The 27908-nt window shown below is 37.8% G+C and overlaps 1 protein-coding gene and 1 pseudogene across 1 annotated transcript in view; one reads left to right on the forward strand and one right to left on the reverse strand.

The window, feature by feature from the left end:
* The window catches only part of NRIP1 (nuclear receptor interacting protein 1), a 332678-nt gene that overhangs the window by 23627 nt on the left and 281143 nt on the right, over nucleotides 1-27908 (reverse strand). The window lies entirely within an intron of this gene.
* On the forward strand, nucleotides 122-6380 carry LOC100971236 (DNA-directed RNA polymerase II subunit RPB3-like; annotated as a pseudogene).

The following is a 27908-nucleotide window of genomic DNA, read 5'->3' on the forward strand; positions in this document are numbered from 1 at the left end:
GAAGCCTGCAAAATGTATATGTGGGGAAGTGCGAGTAGATGTGTGATTTAATTTTTGTGCTTTATTTGGGTGAAACTGGAGTATGAAGAAACATAAGAGACACCCTCAGAGCACAATCAAGATGTCAGCATTCACAAACCCATGTGCTCCCCCTCTAAATTATACTCCTCCAGATGGCTTGGTTAATTTTGAAGTGGATAAAGCTAACAGTGCCAGATCACACCCAAGCAGTATAAAACTGTATAAGAACACAATAAAACAGTAATAAACAATAGATTATTTTAGTGGCATATGGCAGATACTGAGTCAGGCCAGCCTCAAATGTAATCTTTGGATTCTGCTTAAAAATCAGTGTCTGAATTATAGCATTAGCATTCAAAGCACTCCTGTAAGCAGTAAGCAACTATTCTAAAGAAGAGAAAGGAAGGGTCAGATAAAGGAGAAAAGGAAAACACAATGGTCATTGGAGAAGAAAGATAAACAAGAAATAATAAGCAGTGCTTGCATGACAATCTACAAGGGGAAATATAAAATTCATGAAAGCATTCAACAGGAAGAGATGGCAACAAGCAGACCAATATGAAGGAAATGGGTATGGGAACTCCCAGCAAGAAGGGGAGCAAAGGAGAAAGAGGAAAATACACACAAACAAAATAACAATTCCTCCCTTTTCTGAATATCTGGACATAAAATTTATTGTCTTCCATTAAAATGACAAAAATTGTATGTTGCATCATCAAAGTTGGAAATATATTGTTAAAACCTTAACTCTGCAATCCCTAAGTAAAAATTCCCTCTTCTGAACATGTCTTCACCCCTACACTAAACCCAACCATCTTCTCCTGGGAGAGGGATGTTTCAGAACAATGAGAGATCTGTTCAAATTAAAGCTGAAATTAAAGCTTCCAAGTGAAGAGCCCAAGATATAGCCCCCTTTTATCTACTTATATCCTATTTATAGTACGTATTTCAATGTAAACAAGACTTCCTCCATACCAAGTAGAGATTGTACACCTAGACACTAAATAAAAAAGTATTTTTTCCAGAAAAATACTTTTCAAGTGAGAATTTTGTTAATGGATAGTTTCTTGATAACATGAGTGATCTGAATAAAGGTAGTTAACCACATAATTAACTATATATGGCTGAATAGGAAGTCCCAGCCTTCATTCCCACACAGAAACACGAATTGCTCACAAATGTACACACTAAACATTTTTATATGAATTCCAGACTCCAATTAAGATGTTGCAGTATTCCAAGTGTGCACAAAGTACAGAATAGTCAAATTGAATTGAGTAAGAAGAGCAATTTCGTTTACCTGCGTCAGCCTCTCCCCCAAGTTAGCACAGCTCAGTGCCAAGACAGAATGCCTCTTCACATCTTTTTCCTCTGGGAGAAAAGAATAGAGCATGCCTCCAACATTCCAGCTTTTCAGAGAGCTGCCCAAGAAACTGGTCTCTTACTTCCTTGATTGGTGTGCCCACAGAACTAGCATAATTTGAATGTCTGGGGTTCACTGAGGACAATGGAAAGCAGCAGGTGGCTTGATATGGTTGGCACAGCATGGCACAATTGGGGGAGGAAGTGCACAAGTTAAGACTTCTTCCTTGGCAAGGAGGGAGAAGAGTGGAGCATGTGTTGGCATTCTGGCTCTTCAGAGGGCTGCCCAAGGGACTAGTTTCTGTCTTGCCTCACTTGGAGCACTCATGGAATTAGCATAGTTTCGATGCCTTGGAGCCACTGAGAGCAAAAGTTAAAAAAAAAGGCAGTAGGCAGTTTGCTATAGCTACCATACCTCAGTAAAATCAAGAGAAGATGCACAACTCAAGGCTTCTCCTTCAAGAGGGAAGGAGAAAGGAGCGAGAAATGAGTCTGTCATTCTAGCTTCTTGGAACACCAGCTTCTGAGAAACTGATATCTGTCTCACCTTACTCAGTGTACTGATAGGAAGCTTGCATGCCCTGGATATTTGCCAGCCACTGACAACAAAAGAGAGTGGGAAACTTGCAGCTGTAGAACCAGAGAACTTGTGGTGGCACAGACAGACATCAGAAAAGATAATGAGTTCCTGAGGGGAAACAAAAAACACAGTAAGCCTCTCTGAGAAATTGCATGCACAGGCCCAGATACCCCAAAAAGTTTCAGAGGATTCCAGAATCTCTTTCTGGGCTACTTAGTGGGAGTCTTATCTAAACAAAGCCAGTCTGAAGACTGGGAGAAGTGACAGATCCTAATACAAAGCTACAAGGTGCATGAAAAAACAAGGAAACATGGCTCAATCAAAGGAATAAACTAAATCTCCAGAAACTGGACCTACAAAGAGGTATGTGGACAACTTGAAAGAGAATTCAAAATAATTTTCATAAAGATGCCCACTGAGCTCAAAGAAATAACAAACGAACAGAATAAAGTATTAAGAAAGATACAGAAAATATAAAAAAGAAGTTTTGGAGCTGAAAAAGAAAATAAACTGCAAAATTCACTACAGAAGTTTAATGGCAGACTTGATATTCAGAAGAAAACATCAGCAAACTTGAATATGAGTCATGTGAAATTATCTGCTAGAGGCTCAAAATGAAAAAAGAATGACAAAGAATAAAGAAAACCTAAGGGACATACGAGGCACCATCAAATGGACCAATATTTGCATTATTGTTGTTTCAGAAGGGGAAGAGAGAGAGAATGGGGCAGAAACATTACTTAATAAAATAATGGCTGAAAACTTCCCAAATGTAAGGATGGAAATGGACATCTAGATTTGAGAAACTCTGCACGCTCCAACTAAGATGAATTCAAAGAAATACACACCAAGCAACATCATAATCAAATTGTCAAAAGTCAAAGAAAAACAATTTTGAAAGCACCAGGAGGAAAGCAACTTGTTATGAACAAGAGACTAACACCAGATTTCTCAGAAGAAACCTTCCAAGACAGAAGAGAAGTGGGATGATATATCAAAACACTGACAGAAAAAAAACCTGCCAGTCACAAATACTGTATCCAGAAAAACTATCCTTTAGTAATTAAGGAAAAATACTCTCCCAGATAAAGAAAAGCTGAGGGAATTCGTCATCACTAGACCGCCTTACAAGAAGTTCTAAAGGGAGTTTATCAAGTTGAAACGAATGGATGCTAAACAGCAGCATGAAAGCATACATAAATACAAAGCTCACTGGTAAAGGTAAATACATAAAAACATAAAGAATACTATTGCTGTGATCTGAATGTTTGTGTGCATTCAAAGTTGATTTGTTGTCATCTTAACCCCCAAGATAATGGTATGAGGAAGTGGGGCCTTTGGGAGACAATTAGGTCATGGGAGCCAAGCCTTCATAAATGGGATTAATGCTTTTACAAAAGAGGCCCCTGTGATCTTGCTTGCCTCTTCTGCTATGTGAGAACACAGAGAGAAGGCATAGTCTATGAATAGGAAGTGGGCCCTCATCAGATACCAAATCTCTTGGCACCTTCACCTTAAACTACCCAGCCTCCAGAACCATGACAAATAATTGTTTGTTGTTTATAAGCTACACAGTTTATGGTATTTTATTACAGCAGCCTTAACAAACTAAGACAACTGTAATATTGTAACAATGCTGTATAAATCTTTTAATTATTGTATAAAAGTTAAAAGATAAAAGTATAAGAAATAATTATAAAAATCTAGCAATGGGTATACAATATAAAAAGATGTAATTTGTGACATCAATAGCATAAAGTATGGGGGAAGTGAGTAAAAGTTAAGCATTTTTGTATGGAATTGAAGTTATCAGTGTAAAGTAGATTATTTTAACAATAACATGTTTTATGTAAGTTTTATGGCAACCACAATGAAAGTACCTATATAGCAGATATTCAAAAGAAAATGAGAAAGAAATCAAAACATGCCACTACAAAAAAGTCAGAAAAATACGAAGTAAGACAGTGAGAGCAAAAGTGAGTCAAAAAGCTACGAGACAGCTAAAAAGCAATTTAAGAAATGGCAATAGTAAGTCCTTTCCTATCAATAATTACTTTAAATGTAAATAAATTTAACTCTCAATTAAAAGACTGATATAGTGGCTGAATGGATTTAAAGAAAACAAGACTCAACTATATGCTGTATACAAGAAACTCACTTTGGACTTTAAGACCCACACAGGCTGAAAGTGAAAGGATAGAAAAAATAATCCACACAAATTGTAGTCAAAAAAGACAGCAAGAGTGGCCAAATTTATATCAGACAGAGTAGATTTTAAGTCAAGAACTGTCCAAAAAGACAAAGAAGGACAAAGACATTATATAATGATATAAGGGTCAATCTGCCAGGAATATGTAACAATTATAAATATACATGTGCCCATAATCAGAGCACCCAAATATAGGAAGCAATCAATGAAAGAATTTAATAGAGAAATAGACAACACACAATAACAGTAGGGAATTTCAATATACCACACTCAATAACTGATAGAACATCCAGACAGAAGATCAATAAGGAAATAAATAAATAAGAGGATTTGAACCAGACTATAGATCAAATGGAACTGACAGACATTTGCAGAACATTCCTCCTTGCAGCAGCAGAATACATATTCTTCCCAAGCATGCATGAAACATTCTCCAGAATAGATCACGTGTTAAGTCACAAAGAAGTCTTAACAAATTTAAGAAGATTCAAACTGTGCCAATTATATTTTCCAACAACAATGGAATGAAACGAAAAGCAAAGGAAAATGGAAAAGTTCTTAGATATGTGAATATTAAACAACACACTCTTGAATAATCAATGAGTCAAAGAATAAATCAGAAGGTAAACTTTAGAAAAATATTTTGAGACAAATAAAGATGAAAAGAGAACATAACAAAATGTATAGGATGCACGATGACCAAGTCAGATTTATCCCTGGGTTACACGGATGGCCAAAATACAAAAATAATCAATATGAGACACCACATTAACAGAATAAAGGATAAAAATTACATTATTATCTCAATATATGCAGAAAAAGCATCTGAAACATTTAACACCCTTTCATGATAAAAACACTCAATAAACTAATAGAAGAAAATTACCTCAACATAATACAGGCTACAGTTAATGTCATGCTATACAGTGAAAAACTGAAAGCTTTTCCTCTAAGATCAGGAATCAGTTAAGGATGCCCACTCTGACCACTTCCATTCAACATACTACTGGAAGTCCTAGCCAGAGAAATTAGGCAAGAAATATAATAAAAAGGCATCCAAATCAGAAAGAAAGAAAAACAAATTTTCACTGTTGGCAGATAATATGACGCTGTATGTAGAAAACCTTGACAATTACACACACACAGACACACACACACATACACAAACCATTAGAACTAATGAACCAATTAAGCAAAGTTGCAGGATACAAAATCAACACACAAAAATCAGTTGAGTATATGTACATTACCAATGAACAATTGGAAACAAAAATGAAGAAGACAGTCCATTTACAACTGAATCCAAAAGAATAAAATTCTTAGTAATAATCTAAACTGAGAAGTATTATAAAATATCTAGACACAGAAATCTATAAAAGATTGCTAAAACACGCACACACACACACAAATAGGGGGCATGATGCCATAAGCCAACCAGCCCACAATGTCAAGTTTATTATCCAGAACACCAATGCGGCAGTGGCCATTTCGATTCGGAGTGTCTTCTTCTCTGAGGTGCCCATAATAGTCACTGACTGGGTTCAAATTGATGCCAATTCCTCAGTTCTTCATGATGAGTTCATGGCTCACAAACTTAGATTAATTCCCCTCATTAGTGAGGACATTGTGGACAAGCTGCTATCCTCCCGGGATTGCCCATGTGAAGAATTCTGCTGAGTGCTTGGTGGAGTTCACCCTCGATGTGCAGTGCAATGACGACCAGATTTGACATGTCACATCTTGAGACCTCATCTCCAACAGCCCCCATGTCATTCCAGTGAAACAAGATGATGACCCTAATGACTACGTGGAGCAGGATGACATTCTCATAATCAAGTTGAGAAAGGGCCAGGAGCTGAGACTTTGAGCCTATACGAAAAAGTGTTTTAGCAAGGAGCATGCCAAGTTGAACCTTACTGCAGGGGTGGCTTTTGAATACAATCCAGACAATGCCATGAGGCATGCAGTGTACCCCAAACCCAAGGAGTGGCCAAAGAGTGAGCACTTGGAGCTGGATGAGGATGAGTCACAGGTGCCCTGTGACCCCATGGGCAAGCCAGAAAGGTTTTACTACAACATGAATTCCTATGGCTCTCTGTGTCCTTAAACCATGTGCTCTTAGCCCTCACTGGATTGAAGAAGAAGCTGAGTGATTTACAAACTCAATTAAGCCACGAGATCCAGAGTGACATGCTAACTATAAACTAGCTGCAGCTTGCTGCTTCAGCAAGAATGGGGATTCAAGCCAGCAGCTGGATTTGGGGGGGTCTCTCTTGAGACTCTTCTAGTTTTTGGAAATCTAGTCTACTGTTGCTTGAGCTTCTTGGCAGGTCATCAGTACCAACTAGAAGCGGGTAATAGATTACTAGGGATGCCAGCGGCATTTAAGCAGGACAGTTTTTTACTGGCCCTAACTGCTAATTGCCAGCAGTGCTCCACAGATCCTAAAACATCCCTTTTAGCCTGTTTCCTAATGCGTCTGTAGGGGAGCCAACCGGACTTCTCTCCTGGTTAGTTCAGTTCTTTACTTTAAACGCTTTCTGTCCAAAAGGAATAATTTCAGTTGTACCTTAGATTTCTGGTATTAGGATTGAATGTCACAGCCTTCATTCAAAGGGCCTATAAACCCTTCCAGTTCTTCCCCCAAGTCTGTCCTACTTGCACTTCAAATTCACAGGCGTCTTTAATTTGAGAAGTAACCTTCTGGGAAGAGCATCAGGCCATGGCTGTGCCCTCTCCCCTATGTAGATACAATATTTCACTCTCTACCCAGCAGTTACAAACCCCTTCACCACCAATACCTGATTATTTAGTTTGGTGATGGTGGTGGTGGTAGTGGTGGCAGTGGCCAGCAGGAGCAAGGGCCCCTCCCACATACACAGAAGTATTTCATTTCTCCCAAATGAAGGCTCTGGCCCTGACCTCTTAACACTGTCTCCAGGGAGGAACATACACAAAGCAGTTAATTAGCAGCCTGGAAAAACACAGAAAGAAAGAGATATTTATCGATTAACAGAAGTTGTGTTTTTAAAAGTGTTTATTTTTGGCAATGAAGAGCACAACATAATCTCAAAAAAGTTAAAAAAAGAAAAGAAGACACAAATAAATGGAAAGACTTCCCACGTTCATGGATTAGAAGACATTGTTCAAATGTCCATACCACCCAAAGTCTACACATTTAATGCAATTCCTATTAAAGTCATAGTGACATTTTTTGCAGAAATTGACAAAACAATTCTAAAAATTGTACAGAAGTACAAATGACCCCAAAGTAGCCTAAACAATCTTGACAAAAAGAGCAAAACTGGAGGCCTCAAACTTTTTAACTTTAAAACATATTACAAAGCTATAGTCATCAAAAGACCATGGTACTGGAATAAAGATAGACATATAGGCTAATGGAACAATACTGAGAGTCCAGAAATAAACCCACACATATACAGTCAAATGATCTTTGACAGGATGCCAAGAGTACACAATGGGAAAAGGATAGTATCAAAAAATTGGTGCTGGAAAAACTAGATATTCACATTCAAAAAGAATAAAATTGGATCCTTATTTTATACCATGCACAAAAGTCAACTCAAAATAGATTAAAGACTTAAACATAAGACATGAATTTATAAAACTCCAAGAAGGCAACATAGGGTAAAATTTTCATAACATTTGTCTTGGCAATTAATTCTTGGATATGACACCAAAAGCACAAGTAACAAAAGCAAAAATAGACAAATGGATTTACATCAAATGAAAAAGCCAGAAACTAAAAATCTTCTGCATAGTGAAGGAAATAATCAACCGAGTACAAAAGCAACCTACAGAATGAGAGAAAATATTTGTAAACCATATATCTGACAGGGGGTTAATATAAAAATATACAAGAAACTCAATAGCAGAAAATAAAAATAAAAATAACTATCTTCAAAGAAGAGATACAAATGACCAACAGGCAGATGAAAAGACATTCTTCACTAATCATTAGAGAAATGCAAATCAAAACCACACTGAGGTATCATCTCACACTCATTATGATGGTCATTATAAAAAATTAAAAATTAAAAAAATAAAGTGTTGGCAAGGATGTGGAAAAATTTGAACCGTGTGCACTACTGGTGAGAATATAAAATGATGTTGCCACTATAAAAAAAACAGCATAGAGATTGATAGAAAAATTAAAAATAAAAACTACCATTTGATCCAGCAATCCCACTTCTGGGCATTTATCCAAAAGAGCTGAAATCAGGACATGGAAGATATTTGCCCTTCCATGTTCATTGCAGCATTATTCACAATAGATAAGAATTAGAAACAACTGGTCGGGCGCGGTGGCTCATGCCTGTAATCCCAGCATTTTGGGAGGCCGAGGTGGGCGGATCACGAGGTCAGGAGATTGAGACCATCCTGGCTAACATGGTGAAACACCATCTCTACTAAAAATTAAAAAAAAAAAAATTAGCCGAGCGCGGTGGCAGGCAGGTGCCTGTAATCCCAGCTACTCCGGAGGCAGAGGCAGGAGAATGGCATGAACCCAGGACGGCGAGCTTGCAGTGAGCCGAGATCACGCCACTGAACTCCAGCCTGGGTGACAGAGCGAGATTCCGTCTCAAAAAAAGAAAAGAATTAGAAACAACCTAAAAGTTTATCAGCAATATGTATGGATAAAGAAAATGTACTATATATTTATACAATAGAATATTATTCAGCCATAAAAAGAAGAAAATTCTGTTACATAGATATATCTTGAGGACATTATGCCAAGTGAAATACGCCAGTACAACAAAGACAAATAGTACTTGATTCCACTATGTGAAGTATCTAAAATAGTCAAACTCATGGAAATATAGAGTAAAATTATGGTTTCTAGATGCTAGGAAGAGGGACAAATGGGAAAATTGCTGTTCCGTGAGCATAAAGTTTTAATCATACAAGAGGCAAAATTTTCACAGATCCGCTCTACAACATTATGCTTATAGTTAACAATGCTGTACCATACACCCAAAATTTAAGAGGAAAGATCTTACGTGTTTTTTACCACAATAAAAAAATTTTGTAACATTCACAGAAAAATTTTTTTTTACTTTATTTGTACATATGATGGAACCTTTTGATCTACAGCTCAAAGGCAAAAAGCAATCATTCCAAATTAAATTATCTTGGTTAATATGGCTGTTTACAATAGGGAATATGGCTCATCACACTCCAACTGAAAAATAAAGACTTTCTAATCTCAATAGCCTGGCCTGTAATAAGAATATAAAATTATAAATGCAAACTTTCAACTCCCAAGTGAAGCATGAATTCCAGAGCCACTGTATATTGAGAGTGGGGAGAAGTGTATGCTTAAGGGTAAGATTCATATTTTATATTTTATCTCCCTGGAGGAACAGCGTCTCTCCTCAAAGAGAGAGCCATCACAGTGTAAAGCATAATACAATGGCAATCAAAGGGACATCCACAGATAACCATGTTCATTACATTGCCTTTAATTGCTTTAGCCTAAAAGACAGCAGCCCAAAAGTATAGATCCATGGCAGATCATTGTACTTAAACAGTCAAATATGTATCCTTCATATTTTAAAATATAGCCACTGGCCCACCAAATAGGAGTTCTACTGTCCACTTCTCTCACACTGCCTTCTACACAGTATAAAACCTTTCATCTTGACATAATTAGAAGAATCTTCCAAACAAGTAAAACTATGACTTGCTCACATGCCTACTTTTCCCACATGACCATGGCAAAATCAGATATTGTCAAACAACTTGAGGACCTCAATTCACCATAGAATTTTCATAAAATGGTTAAGAGGTAGGATCCTATGGTTCATGGGGGAAATTTGGGAAGAATTCATGCTTAGGCTAATAAAAAATACAGTTCATTCATTCATCTCCATGAAGACAGGAAAACTATGCCATTCTGATCTTCACTGTATCAATCAATGGTCTGTAATTGTTCAGTAAAAATTCTTCAAATGAAGGAATGTCCAAAGTTGTCTGGATTCAGTCTGTAAAAGAGTAATTAAGCTTTTGCTTTTGCTTAATATACATGCCTTGACAGTATATTAAAATGCTTAATTAAGCAGCTTTTTTATGGTCACAGAAGTCTTTGTGATATTTAACATTATGAAATCTACATATTCAGAGCCACCTCTAGTCTATAAAATTAAAGTATTTACATATAATTTAATCACACATTTTCTTCACAAAAGGCATTATGTAAGATATGGCAACTAAATCAGAGAATTCTGGACAATTGCTTTTGTTCATAATTTTATCCAAATGATGAAGTTCATAATTACACAATGTTACAGTTATTAATATATTAAGGTAGACCTTAAAAGCTCACAGCAAAAGAGTAACACAGTGTCTGAGATTGTGCAATGTACCAAAGAGGATATTGACTTTACTCTGGATAATATGCAAACAAATTTACATTTATGTCTTAAACTTAACCCCTAACCTTATAAATGATTGAATGCACCCAGTGGCTTATTTTCTGTAAATCAGTAAGTAACCTCAAATGAATGCATCAATTTTCATAATGCATGCATTGTTAGTACCATCTAATATTTTATTTCAAGTAAATAACCATATTATTCATGCTAGTAGCTGGTACAAACCTTTACCATTCTTCTTAAATTACTTAGCTGGACTCACCCACTCATTTTTAACAGATGGCCAAGCCTCCTACCTCACAGAGAAAATAGCAGCCATCAGTCACAAACCGCACCTCTTGTATTATCTGCATGTTCCCCAGCTTTCCCTCCTTCCCTTCTGTCCCAAAGGATGTCTTGCCTCTCTTCCAAAGATAACACTTTAATCTGTACTCCTGATTTCATCTTCTTCCTTTCTTCCTCTCTATGTTTACTGAGTGCCTTCTGATGCCAGAATATTCTAAGCCTGGGGACACAGTGTGAAACAAGACACAAAGCCCCTCTCCTTGTGGACTTTGCATTCTATTATGTGTCCTCCAAGGCCTTTTCAATATTCACCACCGTTTTTTGAATCTTCACTGTATCCTCTGTCATGGCTATTCTCTTTTAGCTTACAAACCTGTCTAACTTGTCCTCATCCTTAAAATGAATCTGCTTATTTTGCTGACTTTGAAGGCATGTATTTCCTTCCCTTACTGCTGTACTTCTAGAATCAGCTGCAGTTTCTGTTTCTACTTTCACTTCCCTTTTTCACTCCTCAGTGCACAGCTATTTTTCTTTTGTTGTCTGTACTCCAGTGAAACATTTATCCTCAGCCTTTGACACACTCTTCCTTCCCTTGAGTCCTCATGAATCCTAGGACAGAATATAGTTTATTCTTCTGGCTACACTTTTTGCTACTGCTTCATTCTCTGCTTGCAACCTTACTGTTTGACTCCCCAAGATTTCTTCTTTGGCCTTCTTTTCTCATTCTGCCCATTCTTCTTGAATCATCCTACCCACACCCATGGTTTCAACTACTACCTATGTGCTAACAACTCCAAAATTCTGTTTTCAGAGCCTTCTGAATTCCTTATCTATATTTTCAAGTACTCCAAAAGCATTCTCATTTAAATAGCCATATCATGTGCTAAAGATGTGGTACGTATTGCCACAGAGAAACACAGAGAAAATATTACCAGCTGTGATTATAGAAAAGCTTCAAAATCTCAGTGGCTTAATAAAATATGAGTGTTTTGTTGGTGGTGGTGGTGGTGTTGGTTTCGTTTTTGCTCATGTAAGGTCCAGTTGGAGGTGGTGGTGGCGGCAGTGTGGTCTAGAGGGTAAAGGTGGTTCTGAGACCCAAGTTCATGAAGAATCTCCCCTCTATTATGTCGCTTGCCAGGTCATTCAAGAAAGTTTTATCCAGCCAGTGGATGGGAAGAGAGTTTGGAAGGGGTGGAAGATTTTATGTGACAGTTTTGGAATTGTTATATTTTCACTCACATTCCATTGAACAGAATTCAGTGACATGGTCCCACCTAGATCCAAAGGGGTTGGAAATGATAGTCCATGCCTGGGCAGCCACTTCATAGCATCCTCTATATTATGCAAGAGGAGCAAATCTTTAGTAGTTGGTTAAAAGTGTTTGCTACAGAAATCCATGGGTGACCTTTCTAGACAGAATTTTGTTTCTGATCAGTTGACTAAGGATCGCGAAGAGTGAAAGTGGAGACGAACAGGGTGATTCTTTTCTGGAAGCACAATGTTAGTGTTTAGGTGCTCATTTAATTTTCTTAGAACCAAAACTTGGCTGTTAGGGAAACGACAAAGCTCAGGAAGCAACTGATTTCTCTACCTTCCATTTTTATTTCCCTTAATCCAAACTTCATATAATTTGAATGTCAGAGTGTCATATGTTGCTGGATATAGTTTGGATGTTCGTCCCCTCCAAATCTCATGTTAAAATGTAATCCCCATTGTTTGAGGTGGGGCCTCATGGGAGGTGTTTGGGTCATGGAGGCAGATGCCTCATGAATGGCTTGGTGCCATCCCCATGGTAACAAGTGAGTTCTCGCTCTGGTAGTTCATGCAACTGCTGGTTGTTTAAAAGAGTGTGGCACCTCCCTCCACTCACACCATGTGAGAGGCCCACTCCCTCTTTGCCTTCCACCATGACTGTAAACTCCCTGAAGCCCTCAGCAGAAGTAGAGACTGGCACCATTCTTCTTGTACAGCCCATAGAAACATGAGTCAATTAAATCTCTTTTCTTAGTAAATTACCCAGTCTCAGGTATCTTTATAAGAACACAAAAACAACACTAACACATTGCTCTCCTTCATTCCTTATTTTTTTCTTTAAATAGTTATTTTTCTAATAATAAAAGTATAGATTAATCCTTCCGAAACTCAATTAATTATTTCATTCCCTGAGTTAAGACATTCAATAATATCTCCAATGATTCCAAGAGGAAGTGCAAACACATATGATGTCATGAAAGCCGGTACAATGGCACTCCAGCCAACCTTACCTGCCTTTCAGCGAGCTTTATTGTCTGCTATCATTTCTGTACCACTTTAGCACCCATAAGGTCTATTTTCCACTGCCAGAAAGCAGATGGCAACAAAGAAATGCTGGCAGTACTCTTCCCCATGTGGTTTTTGTTTAGAGTCACTATTGAGAAGCATCACACAAGACATGGAAAGCAAATGCCTCCAAATCCAAATTCCAAAGACTGGGAGGGCATTATTCCCCAGATATTGTGAGCAGACACATGGGTGGTCATGAGATTTGAAGCACATTCTGAATGAACACTTGAAAATCACCTCAATAAATATTCTGCACTGAGATAGTCTTTATCTCCCCGAAAGCCTTCCAATGAGAATAAACTTCTAATTCCCTGCATTAAACATTTCAAACTTGCAATACATAGAGTAGCTGAGATTTCCTTGAACAAACCTTGACATATAATGTCCATCATTATGCCATAACGCTCTCAAGTAGGGACACACACACACACACACACACACACATAAAAACCAAAATTCTTACCATTACCAAAATCCAATTCATTGTTTTGATACATGCTTTTCTGTATGGCATGTCCTTTTCCTGACATTTCTGTCTGACAAAAGTCCTGTTCATCCTTCAAATTCAAATACCACCGTCTAACTGAGTCCTTCCATAATTCCCCCAATTATAGACACATGCTCCTTGGGGAGCCCATAACATCTTATTCATACCACTTACATGGTATTTATAACATCATTTATATGCCCTCACCTTGTAGAGAAAAATTATGTTTCATTACACTCTGTGGCCTTAGTTCTTAGTACAAACATTGTCGTATAGTAAGCATTCAATAATGTGTTGGATAAATGGTCCATTTTGAAACAAAATGTCATTAATATAGGTGAACATTTTCTTCACAGCATACTCTGAAAATTGGGAGAGTAAACCTACATGCTGGGAGTATACTTAAGGCTCACTGAAGCATTTCAGGCACCACCCCCTCTCTCCAGTAGGACACAAGCATGAGAGACAGATAAATGAGCAATGGGAAGACACACACCATCTTCCACCTCTCCCTCACCTTTCTCCTCTCAATCTCTTATCACTTATAAAATTAGTTATTTCATTTATTGGCCTACTGGGAGTAGGTTTTATACCAATCCCTGACTCCAGTATCCACCATTACATGCTTTTTCCTCCTGAAGACTTACTGTAGAGAAAAGGTTTTCTCCATGTTGTCACATTAATGGTTCTATGTGTCTGACCTTCCTGTAGGAGGTGCCCTAGTTGCCCAGACAAGTGGCGCCACCTGCCTGGGTGCAGGGGAACATGCTCCTGACGCACTGCAAGGCAGGAGCAGCACCGCCAGGAGCTAAGCCCCAACTGCAACATTCGTTTTCCTTCATTAACATAGGGTCAAAATGGCTCCACTTTTTAAAATGGCTCCTTTTTAATTAAATTGATGCCAGCTTCTGTGTTTCACCCTATCCCAGGAATTTTCAGTCCGTGACTTAAGGCAAGGACAGAGAAAAAATAAATAATAATTTGAGTAGCCCTTTCACTTGGATTTTAATCTCCAGAAGCTTTGTCCAGGTCAACTACCATTCAACAAACTCACAGCCACATATTCCATTGATTCATGCTGCAAATACGGCATTGATTGGGCAGTGAAATTACTGGGGTTTTTCTGGGGGCTAGAGGAGACTGATAAAATAAGCGTGCTCTTTACCATCTTGGAGCTTACAGTTTTTGGAGGAAGTAAAAGGAGAAAATAAATAAAAAGAAATGTTCAATATAATATAACGTAAGAGGTAAGTTCTATAAAGTAAAATAGAGCAGAGCAACAGGATAGAGAGGGTGGGAAGGGGCAGATGGATCACACTATTTTAGATGGTGTGGGTAAACGTCTCCAATGTAATGAGGAGCCTTCTGTGCTAGACCTGAGTAAAGGAAATAAGCCATAGAAATGGAAAGATCTACGGGAAGAGCATTCCAAACAAAAAAGAATAGAAAGATCCTGAGGCCTGGAGTGTCTAAAGACACTCCACAAGAAGGGCTGATGTGGCTTCAACTGAGTAGGGGGAGACAAGCTGGAGAGGCGGGCAGGGGCTAGTTCTGTGAGAGTCTTGCAACAGGAGTCAAAATTTCCACGTAGGTCTAAATTATTGTCACACTTGTGACAAGACTTTAATTAGGGCCATGCTCAATGTTCCTTATTCCTCTTGAGGAGTGAAAATAAATTAGGCAGTCTAGAATGAGTAAAACCAAGAAAGTTATTTCTGGTGTCAATTGTCCTGTTATTTGTCATGCTACCTATTTTCTAAAAGAAATTACCTTATTAAAGCATCTCATTTATTTACACCCAAAGGGCTTTGCATAAACTGAAATTAAATCGGTGTGAGGGCTTTTACAAACTTGGGGGAAATTACTTCTCAGCCTGAAAGTAGTAAGGGAGATTTTGCCAATGACCTTATGAAATCAATTTTTAACTTCCTAGGAATGCAATCATGTTTTCAGAGCTTTCTGAATAAACCTTAGAGAGATCTATTGTTTTAGATATGAGAACACTGTTATTTCTGCAAAAATCATCCAGGTCATTAGTGGCTGATTCTTTCACATTTCTGCAATAGCTCAGTATGTAGAGCAGGCTTTGAACCAGATACAACCAGACTTACAATCGATTCTCAATCTTTCTACCACCCTGAACCTCAGTTTTACAAATTAATTGATAACAGAATCAAATGTAGATACCTGGTCTAGTGCCTGGCACATCACATAAACTTTAAACTAGTGGTTCTTTGTCCTTAGGCAGTTGTATTTCATGAAACGTGTAGACAAGAACATTGTTGTACTTACTTCCATGCAAAATATTCTCCAATGCCATAGTATATTTTGCCCCCCTCATTCACTTTTGCCTTTCAATTACCATGTTTCTTAGAGGCTAAGTCAGTTTAAGAGCCCTCCTTTCTCCCCAAATATGAAAGCCTTCAAACTGGAATGGGCCTCTGAGGTAACTAGGAACTGTGTCATATCATAGATACGACAAACAAATAGATTGCAAACCTATCCAACAGGACTTTAAACATATATTCTGAGCCTATCTATTTCATCTCACAGACCCATGTTTTGATTTGGAAGACATTTCAACATATGTAAATTCACTCCCATTGATGAGTCAGACACTTAACCTCAGAATATGGTATATGAATGCTGTCTGCTTCCAGGATCTATAGCAGCAATGTGTTACTTGAAGAAAGAAAATATACAGTTGAGCCTATCACACATTTGTTTCTGGCTTCTTTCTGTTACGGAGTTTTCAACTTCTAAGCTCCTGAGGAGACATCCTTGACAAAATACACACACACACACACACACACACACAAGCACATGCATGCACTCACACGTGCACACACACACACTCACTCATACTTGCTGTGTGTATGTAAGGGAGCATTTTGCGGATTATTCCAGAATCTGCAAATCATTAGGATCAGAGGCAAACCCAGAGTTTACTGATTGGCAGTTTTGTTCACTTGTTTCCAATGCATTGTCACCTCTATATAAAAATGATCTATCCCGCCAGGCACAGTGGCTTACACCATAATCCCAGTACTTTGGGAAATCAAGGAGGGTGGGTCACCTGAGGTCAGGAGTTCGAGACCAGCCTGACCAACATGGTGAAACCCTGTCTCCACCAAAAATACAACAATTAGCTAGGCGTGGTGGTGGATGCCTATAATACCAGCTACTTGGGAGGCTGAGGGAGGAGAATTGCTTGAATCCGGGAGGTGGAGGTTGCAGTGAGCCAAGATTGTGCCATTGCACTCCAGCCTGGGCAACAGAGCGACACTTCATCTCAAAAAACCAAAACAAACAAAATGATCTATCCTACACAGGATATGGCCCTATCTGCCTATTCTGTAATGAACTGTCCCAGACAATGAAGCCTGAGACAAGCCCATAGCTAGGTTTTATATTAACATATGGCATGACTCCTAAGTCTATTCTTGCCACAAATTGGTTATATATCATTGTCAGTTTATTAAAACTCATCTCAAAACACATGTATAAAATTTAAGTAGTAAAATTACACATAGATCCTAGACTTCCTTAACAATCTCAATGTGTGAAACACATTTGCCTTCATCCATGGCGTTTGGTGCTTTTTTCTTCTGAACACGCATGGTCAGGACATTGGGGCAGACTTATCTGAGAGTCAGATTTCCTGAACATTAAAGGACACTGAAGAATCTCAGATGTGTTGAGGTTTATATTTTTCTACTTTTCCCGACTGGGTTCTGAGAAGCTAGCAGCTGAGTTGGAGCCATATTGAGGAAAACAGATCAGAGAAGAGAATTGGAAAGCCACTATAGCACTGGGAAAAGGCAAAGTAACCCTTTTCAATATTGTCACCTTTTCCCTTGTCTTTGATCCAAGTTCTTTCCTTCTATCCCTGAGTTTTCCATTTGGTTTCTATGCCCCCCATCCACCAAAACCCACACCTAGTGCATCTTATATATAGTCTTGTCATATTGTTTGTCTTTTCAACTTCAACAAATTGGACAGAGGATGGTTTTTAAATGTTTCCATTTACAGATTCCAGTTTTCACCTTTACTATTTTGAAATATGCCAAGCACTTCATCCGTGTCATCATCATTAGAATTAGTGATCATTACCATTCATAAAAATATTGTAATATGAAACAAATAAATGTCATCTGCAAGAAATAATACGCTAATTTGCTGAAAATTCCCTACCTTCACTGTGAAGAATCTTTTGGTAAATCCTCTGGCATGAGAAGGAAATAACCAACATTTCAGACTGGAAATTATCCAGTATGGGCAATTATACCACGGGCAAAAGTACTTTACCATACTCCGAAGGAAAGTTTTAGCAAAAATATCTTTAGAATATCTGGTTTACTATGTGAAGAATAATATTAGGTTGATGCAAAAGTAATTGTGGTTTTTGCCATTGAAAGGAATGGCAAAAACCGCAATTAATTTTGCACCAACCTAATAAATCAAATTCAAAAAACTTTTTTGGAAACATTACTCCCAGTGAAAACATTCACATGTTAACAATTTGCTTTCTTCTTTGGATCTCCCTTCTTACCCTTCCTTATATTGTCTTACGCTTAATTTTCATAGGTCATTATTTCGTTAAAGCAAAAAAATAAGGGATTAAAAATAAATTCATCTTTGCCTGGTACCTACAAGGAAATGCCCTAAATGTCATTAATAAGAAGCTTCTTTCCATGTCACTTTTTTTTCCTCAGGTTTTTTCTATTGCATGAACATTATTTGATGGGGTAAGTGTAAAATAATTACAGCAACACATGTGTTGCAGGTAGCCCCCAAAATACGAAGCAGCAAATTTGTGCTTTTTCATAAGTAGAGAAATAGAAATAAAATAACCTAAAATAGCGTTTCCAAAATGTAAGCCCTAGATCAGTAGTAACAATACCACTAGGAACTTGTTAATAATGCAAATTATTAAGGATCTATCTCATAGACAGATCCTTAATATTCAGTATCTTAATATTCAGTATCTCATAGATACTGAATCAGAAATTCAGAAGCGCAGCCCAACAGTCTGAAGTTTAAACAAGCTCTCCAGGTGATTTTCATGTACCCTAAAGTTTGAGGATCACTGACATAAAGGTGGATTTTTCTAACTAGGATAAATGAATTGTCTCTACCTGTGTCCATACCTGAAGATCTTTAAGGAGCCCTGCTTCATGACCAACGACAAAGTAACAAACTTGTTACACAAGAAGCCCAGAGTTAACTGTGGAAGTTGCCTGTTAGTATTGAGAAGATTGAAATGGGCCTTGGTATGTAGCTTATAGAGGAAAAATGAAGACTTTATCATAAAAAAATAAAAATGCAAAGACTGGTGAATCTATGCAAGTCACAAGGTAACTATTTTAACACTATTATATGTTCATAACTATTAGAAATGAAACAAAAATTCATTTAACTAAACTAAAAGAATGTCACCTGAGGATGTGGGGTAGGCAGAATTCTGGCCCCTGTAATCTTTGTCCTTAGTTACTCCCAGGAATATTTTAAATTGCATGGCAAAGGGGACTTTGAAGATATAATTAAAGTAACTCATCAGCTGACTTTGAAATAGGAAAGATTATCCAGGTAGACCTAATCTAACCACATGAGCACTTAGAATCAGAGGTTTTTCTCTGGCTGGTAGCAGAAGGAGAAGTAAGGTTCAAAGCATAAGAAGGATTAGACCTCCTATTTTGGGCTTAAAAATTAAGGGGGCCATGTGTGAGGGAAATACAGACTCTAATATAAAACTGGATTCTGAAAACTACCAGTGAGTTTGGAAGCAGATTCTTCCCCAGACCCTCTAGATAAGAAGCACTCACCCTCACTTACACCTTGATTTCAGCCTTTGTAAAGTGCTGATCTGAGAGGACCTAGCTGAGCCATGCTGTACTCGGACTCTGATTCATGGACTGTAAGATAATGAATGGGTATTGTTTTAAGCTGCCAAATTTGTGGTAATTTGTTACAGCAGCAACAGTAAACAAATACTAGGTGTTAATTTTAAATGCTGTTACAGTCATCCCACTTTGAAAAGAGCCTGCTGCCTTTGACAGCAAAAGAACCAACTGGCAATTTAACATTCACAACACAAGGTCTTCACTAGCTTTTGTAACATTTAGAATATCTGGATGATCCTTTTGGCTTCTACAAACAAGCACTCCTTCAGCACATTTGTCTTGAGGGCACACTCACTTTTCTTGTAGACAAGACAGCAAGATCTAATATTTACATAACCTCTGGAAACTAAAAAGAAGTACCTGTCTCTTTCTTTTGTGCTCCTGCTTCAGAAGGATCTTTCTATGTACAGGAAACTTAGCTCACATGGTGCAGGGAAAAGCCACAAGATAGCTCCACTGCCACAGCTTGGCAGACTTTAATACGTGACATATTGTCAGACCTCAGCACTTACAGGAAAACGGAGTCTTTCAAATGTGAGTTCAGTCCAGCAGTTTTTCATTTTGCAGACAAAGATTATAGATTTAACTCTTTTTATGTAAGGGAAGTATGAAAGGGACTCATAAGTTTATGAACATGATCCACATAGTAGAGTCCCCAGTTTCTTAGAGAAGTCATGCTGACAAGGAGACCTGGAGCAAAGGGGACACGTGGTATATTAGTTTTTTAGCACGGCTGTAATGAAGTACTGTAGACTGGATGGCTTCGACAACAGAAATTTATTTCTCACAGTTCTAGAGCCTAGAAATTTACGCTCAAACTGTCAGCAGGGTTGGCTTCTTCTGAAGGCCCCTCTCCTTGGCTTGTAGACGGCAGTCTTCTGGTGTCTTCACCTGGTCTTCTGGGTATGTCTGTGTCCTAATCTCCTCTTCTTATTAGAACGCCAGTCATATTGGATTAGGGTCCACCTCCAATGACCTCGTTTGACATTTAATTACCTCTTTAAGATTGTTATCTCCACATACAGTCACATTCTGAAGTACTGGGGTAAAGACTTCAACATATGAATTTTGGAGGAACATGATTCAGTCCATAACAGGTGAAGTCCAGTTGCTTCAGGAGTATAACCTCATCTATTCATGACTGCCAGTGACCCTCCCAGACAATGCATCAGAAACTTTCCCACTGCTGTCAAGGAACCCTAGAAGAGGTTTATCTTCCAATTATGACCAAAGAGGATAACAGGTGTTTTTGCAAAACTTAGGTGGTGGGAAGTAATACAGCCAAGATAAAGCAAAGTCTCCTGATACAAAACCCAGTGGCTTTTCTATTGCATTGTACCATCAGTCTTCATTTACAACAGAAAACTCCTCAAGAAATCATATGCACTCTGTCTTTATCAGAGTTAGGATATTCCATTACATTAGAAAATCATTAACTGTTTATCTCTTTGCATTCTCTCCATGCTTCCTGAAGTATCCATAGAATGCAGATGATAATTGTGACTTAATATCATGTATTTCTTTCACAGAACATAAAGGTTAATTAAAATAAACCTTGACATTTATTGAGTCACAATGTTACAGATGCTGTGCTGAGTGCTTTCCACACATTATCTCAAGAAACTCACAATAACTGTATGAGCTAAATACTACGGTTACTCCAATGTTACAGAAAAGAAAACTGATGTTTAAAGAGATTCAATACCTTACCAATGCCAAAGAACCAGTATGTAGTGGAGCCAGGTCTACCAAAGACTATGCCAACTGCCTCTCTGATAGTGATTGTCTTCTAAATATAGTAAGCAAAACCTCTGTCATAGAATGAAGAAAAGTAACAACATCATTCATGAGTTCCCGTATACGATGAACAAATATGCTGGCAAAATCCACTACAATTTTTGTATTATTATATAATATAAGGACAGGTCATCACCTTATCATTACAAAGTTTGTTTCTGTATGTGAAATATTTCATGGGCTTCTAAAGGTGTGAAGCCTCTTTCTGTAACATACCAGAGTATAAGATTCTCTGTTTTTAACAAAGCATCACCTTCATATATTAAAATGAAATTAATAGTAGAACGTAATCTTCAGACAAATGACCACGTACTCTGGAATCCAGGTCCAAATCACTAATGTAATGGCTATAGCTGCATACTTCTAAGAAAGTGGGAAAAAGTTATGGGCATTTTCAAGAGAAAAACGTTAGTGTCAAGTACCGCTTTAGCGAGGACAAAGAGACCTATCTCTTATCCTGAAAGCAAACCTAGACCAATTCTTTTTCATGAACAAAAATTAAGCCATAACACACTAGTAAACTTCTTGCTAGGAAAAAACAATTAATATTTGAATAACGCTATAAATTCCTACTGATCTATTTCAAGTAAACTATTACCACTTCCTAGTAATATTTTTTTTTTATTTATCTAGTAGGCTGTGGAGAGCAGCTTCTGTCTTTTCTCATCAAGCCTTAAGTTGAAACAACGCTGTCTGTAAATTCAGCGCCAAGACTAGGACTCCAGCTTCATTGAAAACTGGGAGGTCTGCTGGAAGCACCTCAACACTTATCCTCATCCTAAACTCTGGAGAGGCACAGCATCCTCTGCTGGTTAAAACCCTGGGGCTACAGCACAAATACCCTTCAAAGAAATGAAATAAAGATTTCATATAACCATGTGCTGCAAAAACGTTCCACCAGCAGATTGGCACTAAAAGAAATGTTAAAAGAATTTCTTTTGGCACAGAAAAATTATACCAGATAAAAACTTGAATCTACACAAAGGAATGAAGAGCACCAAAAATGGTAAATATATGAATAAATATAGAATGAGATTGTCTTCTTTTTTAAGTTTCTTAAAAGATAATTGGCTCTCTGCTCCTTTCTGTTCCACAAACAGCCATGTGTTCTTGTGAAGTGCCAGGCACATACCTGAGACATAATGGTAAAGGTCCAAGTCACCAGATTTGTCCACATAGAGCACCTGGACTCTAGGGCGGCTTTAAAACTTCAACAAAGAGTCATCATCAATGACTCCTTCATCGTATAAACAACATGGTGTACATATTCCAGTATGATTTAATACATGGCAATTTCAGTGGCACTGTTGAGGCTGAGAACAAGAAGCTTGTCCACAATGGGAAGGCCATCTCTATTTTCCAGAAGCCATATGCTGCCTACATCAAATGGGTTGATGCTGTGCTGAATATGTTGTGGAGTCCATTGGTCCTGGGGCTCACTTAAATGGTGGAGCCAAAGGGGTCATCACATCTGTCCCTTCTACTGATGCCCTCACATTTTTGATATTCCCAACTTCAACACAGTTTCCCTCCCAGACTCCAAGAACCATGAGAAGTATGACAGCTCCCTCAAGATTGTCAGCAATGCCTCAAGTGTCACCAATTGCCTTCACCCTCTGATAAGTAAGTCATCCAGGATAACTTTGGCATCATGAAGGGAGCAAAGTTCTTATGATCACTGATACCAGAAGACTGTTAATGGCCCATCTGAGGAACTGGCATGACAGGGTGGGGCTACCCAGCACATCATCTCTGCATCTCCTGAATCTGCCAGGATTGTGAGCAAGGTTACACCAGCTGAATGGGAAGTTCTCCAACTTGGCTTTCTGTGTCTGTGTCCCAACTGTGTTGGTTGTGGATCTAGCCTGCCATCTGGAGAAAGCTCCAATTGTGATGGCATCAAGAAAATAGTATAGCAGGTATCAGAGGGCCTGTAAGGAGCATCCAGGGCTACACTGAGAACCAGGTTGTCTCCTTTGACGTTAACAGTGGTGCCTACTATTTCTCTTTTGATGCTGGGGCTGAATTGTTCTCAAGGACCACTTTATCCAGCTCATTTCCTGGTATAATAATGAATTTGATTACAGCAAGAGTGGCAAACCTTATAGTCAATGTGGGCACCAAGGAGAAGAGCCCTGGGCCACTAGTCCCAGCAATAACAAGAGAAGAATAAAGAGGTTTTCAGCTGCTGGTGAGTCCTTGACCCAACTCAATTTCCCAACACACTAAAAAGCTCCCACTCCCAACAAGGTTTCTATCCCAGACTCCCTGAAGAAGAGAAGCAGCTTAGAGAGCCCTACCTTGTCATGTACCATCAATGTAATACAAGGTACTCCCCCCAAAAAAGATAATTTTTAAATAAAAACAATATGCTAGGGTTTGTAATAGATAGAGGTTGTGAATGTATAAAAGTGGCATATAGAACAGGAAGGAGGAATGGAAGTACATTGTCATGAGGCAGAGAAATGATATAGTAAGATTTGAAGACAGACTGTGATAAATTAAATATGCATTCGTAAGCCCTACAGACAGAGCAATCACTAAAATAATAAAGTGGTGTAGATAGCAAGTTGAGTGGTGATAAAATGGTATTCAAAAATGCTGAACCAAGAAGATATCAAGAACAAGAAAGAAACAAACAAAACCAGAAAAAAATAGAAAAAATAGCAAGATCATTGATTTATCCCAATCAGATTGATGGCTAGATTCAAGATAAGTGGGTGGATTGGATTTTTTTAAAAAAGAAGATGCAGCAAGAAGCACACTTCAAGTATTAATATAAAGACTTAGATAGATTTAAATAAAGGATGCAAAAATATATACAATACAATTGATAAGTATTAGGGAGTTGGATTAGCTGTATTATTATCAAGCAAAGTAGACTTCAGAACAAGAATTATTATTTGGGAAAAGAGGGACATTGCGTGATGATAAAGGGGTCAATCATGAACAAGACAAAGCAAATCTAAATGGATATGTACTCCAGAAGAAAGCTTCAACAAAGTTTAGCAAAAATTAATGGACTTGAAAGGAGGAACTGAAAAGTTGACAATTATAGTTACAGATTTCAAAATTTCTCTCTAATCTACAGAACAATTAAACAGAAGATCAGTAAGGATACAGAAGATTTGAACAACAGTCTCAACTAACTGGACCTAATCGATAGTTATCAAACACTCTAGCCAAGAGCAACAGAATATACATTGACAATGAAAAAGTTGCCATAGACCTGGTGGACCTGAGATATAAAGGAAGTCTCAACAATTTTTTAATAGACAGTTACAAATTTTATTATAATTCATAATAGCAAACATTTTTACTGTGGTAAAATAAACACATAAATTTAACCATCTTAACCATTTTTGAGTGTACAATTCGGTAGCATGAAGTATATTTATATTATTGTTCAACAAATTCTAAAATATCAAAATAATGCAAATATGGTTTTTGACTACAAGAAATTTAAGTCATCATAAATGACCAACAATTGAGAAAATGAATGAAAGCAAAAAGCTAGACCTTTGAAAAGACCAATTATATCAATCAATTAAACTTCTAGCTAGGCCAGTCGAGAAAAAATAGAAAGAGGACATAAATTACAATATTTTATAAATTACAAAAGAAGTATCAGAGCAGAACCTAAGAATATTAACAAAAAGATATCTGGAAAGTCTCCCAATATACGGAAATTAAATAAAATACTTCTAAATATGCCACAGATCAAAGAAGAGATTCCACATAAATTTAGAAAATATTTTGAACTAAAAAAAAGAGAGCATAACTTATCAAAACTAAAACTGCAGCTAAAGCAGTTCAATCTATATATTATAAATCTATAATTTTGAATGCTTATATATAAAAAGGTCTAATATTTATGCTCAGAGCTTCTGTCATAAGTTGCTAGTAAAGAAGAGAAAATTAAACTCAAAGAGTTAGAAAGAAAGACAAATAAAACCAAGAGTGAAAATCAATAACACAGAAAATGACCCACAATGGAGAAAATCAATGAAAGCAAAAAGCTAAATCTTTGAAAAGACCAATTATATTGATCAATTAAACTTCTAGCTAGGCCAGTTGAGAAAAATAGAAAGAGGGTGTAAATTACAATATTCTATAAATTAAAAAAGGAATATTAAAGTGGAATCTACTAATACTAAAAGGAAAATGTAAAGGAATATTAATTGATTACATGGAAATATTATGAACAATCTTCTACCAATAAATTTGACAACATAGATGAAGTGATAAAATTATTGAAAAGACACAAATTACCAAAACTGACACAAAAATTAATAATAAAATTGAATATACTTGTATGAATTATACAAATAGAGTTTATAATTTAAAATCTTTGCACAAACAAAATTTGAGTCTCCCAAAGTCTTAAAATATAAGCAAATCAAATCCAGCATAATTTATCCAAGAATATAAGGTTGATTAGATATTCAAATGTCAATAATATAATATTTTAAAAAATACTTAGAGAAAGCATCTGATTATCTGGATCCACAAAGAAAAGCATGTGACAAAATTCAGTACCATACATAAACTAAAAAAAAAAAAACCCCTGGCAAACTAGGAATAGCGAGGAGTGTATACAACCCAATAAAGGGAATCTTTGAAAAACATACAGAAAACATCATATTCAGAAGGAAAAATGGAACATTTTCCCCATAAGACTAGAACAAAGCAAGAACCTCTCCTCTCACCATTTTGATTCAGTGTTATGTTGTGGCTATATGTCTTACATTATTATATTGGCCAGTAAATATGTCTATTTACAGGTAACATACTCTTCCATGCAGAAAGTCCTGAAGAATCACCTAAAAAGCTAATAAATGAATTTTACAAGGCTTTAGGATACAAGGATACAACGTCAATATCTATGTCATCTGTTCTTTCCATATGCTAGTAATGAACAATTGGAAAATTTTAAATAAAACATTTAAACCAGTACAGTATCCAAAAGCATGAAATACTTAAGAGAAAAATCTCCATCCCAGACTCCCAGAACAATAAGAAGTAAGATAACTCCCTCAAGATTGTCAGCAATGCCTCATACACTATATGCTGAAAATTATAAAACCTTGCTCAGAAAAATTTTAAAAAGAAGCCCTAAATAAAGGGAAATATAAACTATGTAGATTGAATAGAAGACTTAAGATTGTTAAATTGTCAGTTCTTTCTAAACTGATCTACATACTTGATATGGTTTGGCTGTGTCTCCACTCAGATCTCACCTTGAACTGTATTTACCATAATCCCCATGTGTCTTGGTCTGAGGGATCCGTTGGGAGGTAATTGAATCATGGGGGTGGTTACCCTCATGCTGTTTTCCTGATAGTGGATGAGTTCTCATGAGATCCAATGGGTTGTTTTGTTTTTGTTTTTGTTTTTTTGAGACTAAGTCTCGCTCTGTTGCCCAGGCTGGAGTGCAATGGCACAATGAGATCCGATGGTTTTATAAGGGGCTTTTCCCCCTTTTGTTCTGCACTTCTCATTCCTGCCACCATGTGAAGAAAGACATGTTTGCTTCCTCTTCCACCATGATTGTAAGTTTCCTGAGGCCTCCCCAGCTGTGCAGAAATGTGAGTCAATTAAGCCTCTTTATAAATTACCCAGTCTCAGGAAGTTCTTTATAGCAAAATGAGAATAAACTAATACAGTACTCAACAAATTGCGGTTAAAAATCCCAGAAGGCTAATCATAGATATTGACACACTAATTTAAAAGTTTTTATGGAGTCCGTTCCAAGATGGCCGAATAGGAACAGCACCAATCTGCAGCTCCCAGCATGACTGATGCAGAAGACGGGTGATTTCTGCATTTCCAACTGAGGTACCTGGTTCATCTTACTGGGACTGGTCAAAAAGTGGGTGCAGCCCACAGAGGGTGGGCCAAAGCAGGATGGGTCATCACCTCACCTGGGAAGTGCAAGGGTTCAGAGGATTTCCCTTTCCTAGCCAAGGGAAGCTGTGACAGGCTGCGCTGGGAAAATTGGGGCACTGCCACCTTAACACTGTGCTTTTCCAACATTCTTAGTAAACAGCACACCAGGAGATTATATCCTGCACGTGGCTCAGTGGGTCCCACGCCCATGGATGCTTGCTCACTTCTAGTCCAAGACTGAACTGCGAGGCAGCAAGCTTGGCTGGGAGAGAGGCATCCACCATTTCTGAAGCTTGAGTAGGTAAACAAAGCAGCCAGAAAGGTCAAACTGGGTGGAACCCACTGCAGCTCAGCTAGGCCCACTTGCCTCTGTAGACTCCACCTCGGGCAGCAGGGCATAGCTGAACAAAAGGCAGCAGAAACTTCTGCAGACTTAAACATCCCTGTCTGACAGCTCTGAAGAGAGCAGTGGTTCTCCCAGCATGGTGTTTGAGCTCTGAGAACAGAAAGACTGCCTCCTCAAGTGGGTTCCTGACCCCCGTGTAGCCTAACTTGGAGATACCTCCCAGTAGGGGCTGACTGACACCTCACACAGCCGGGTGCCCCTCTGAGATGAAGCTGCCAGAGGAAGGATTAGGCAGCAATATTTGCTGTTCTG

The sequence above is a fragment of the Pan paniscus genome, chromosome 22, assembly GCF_029289425.2.
Source record: "Pan paniscus chromosome 22, NHGRI_mPanPan1-v2.0_pri, whole genome shotgun sequence".
Classification (NCBI taxonomy): Eukaryota; Metazoa; Chordata; class Mammalia; order Primates; family Hominidae; genus Pan; species Pan paniscus.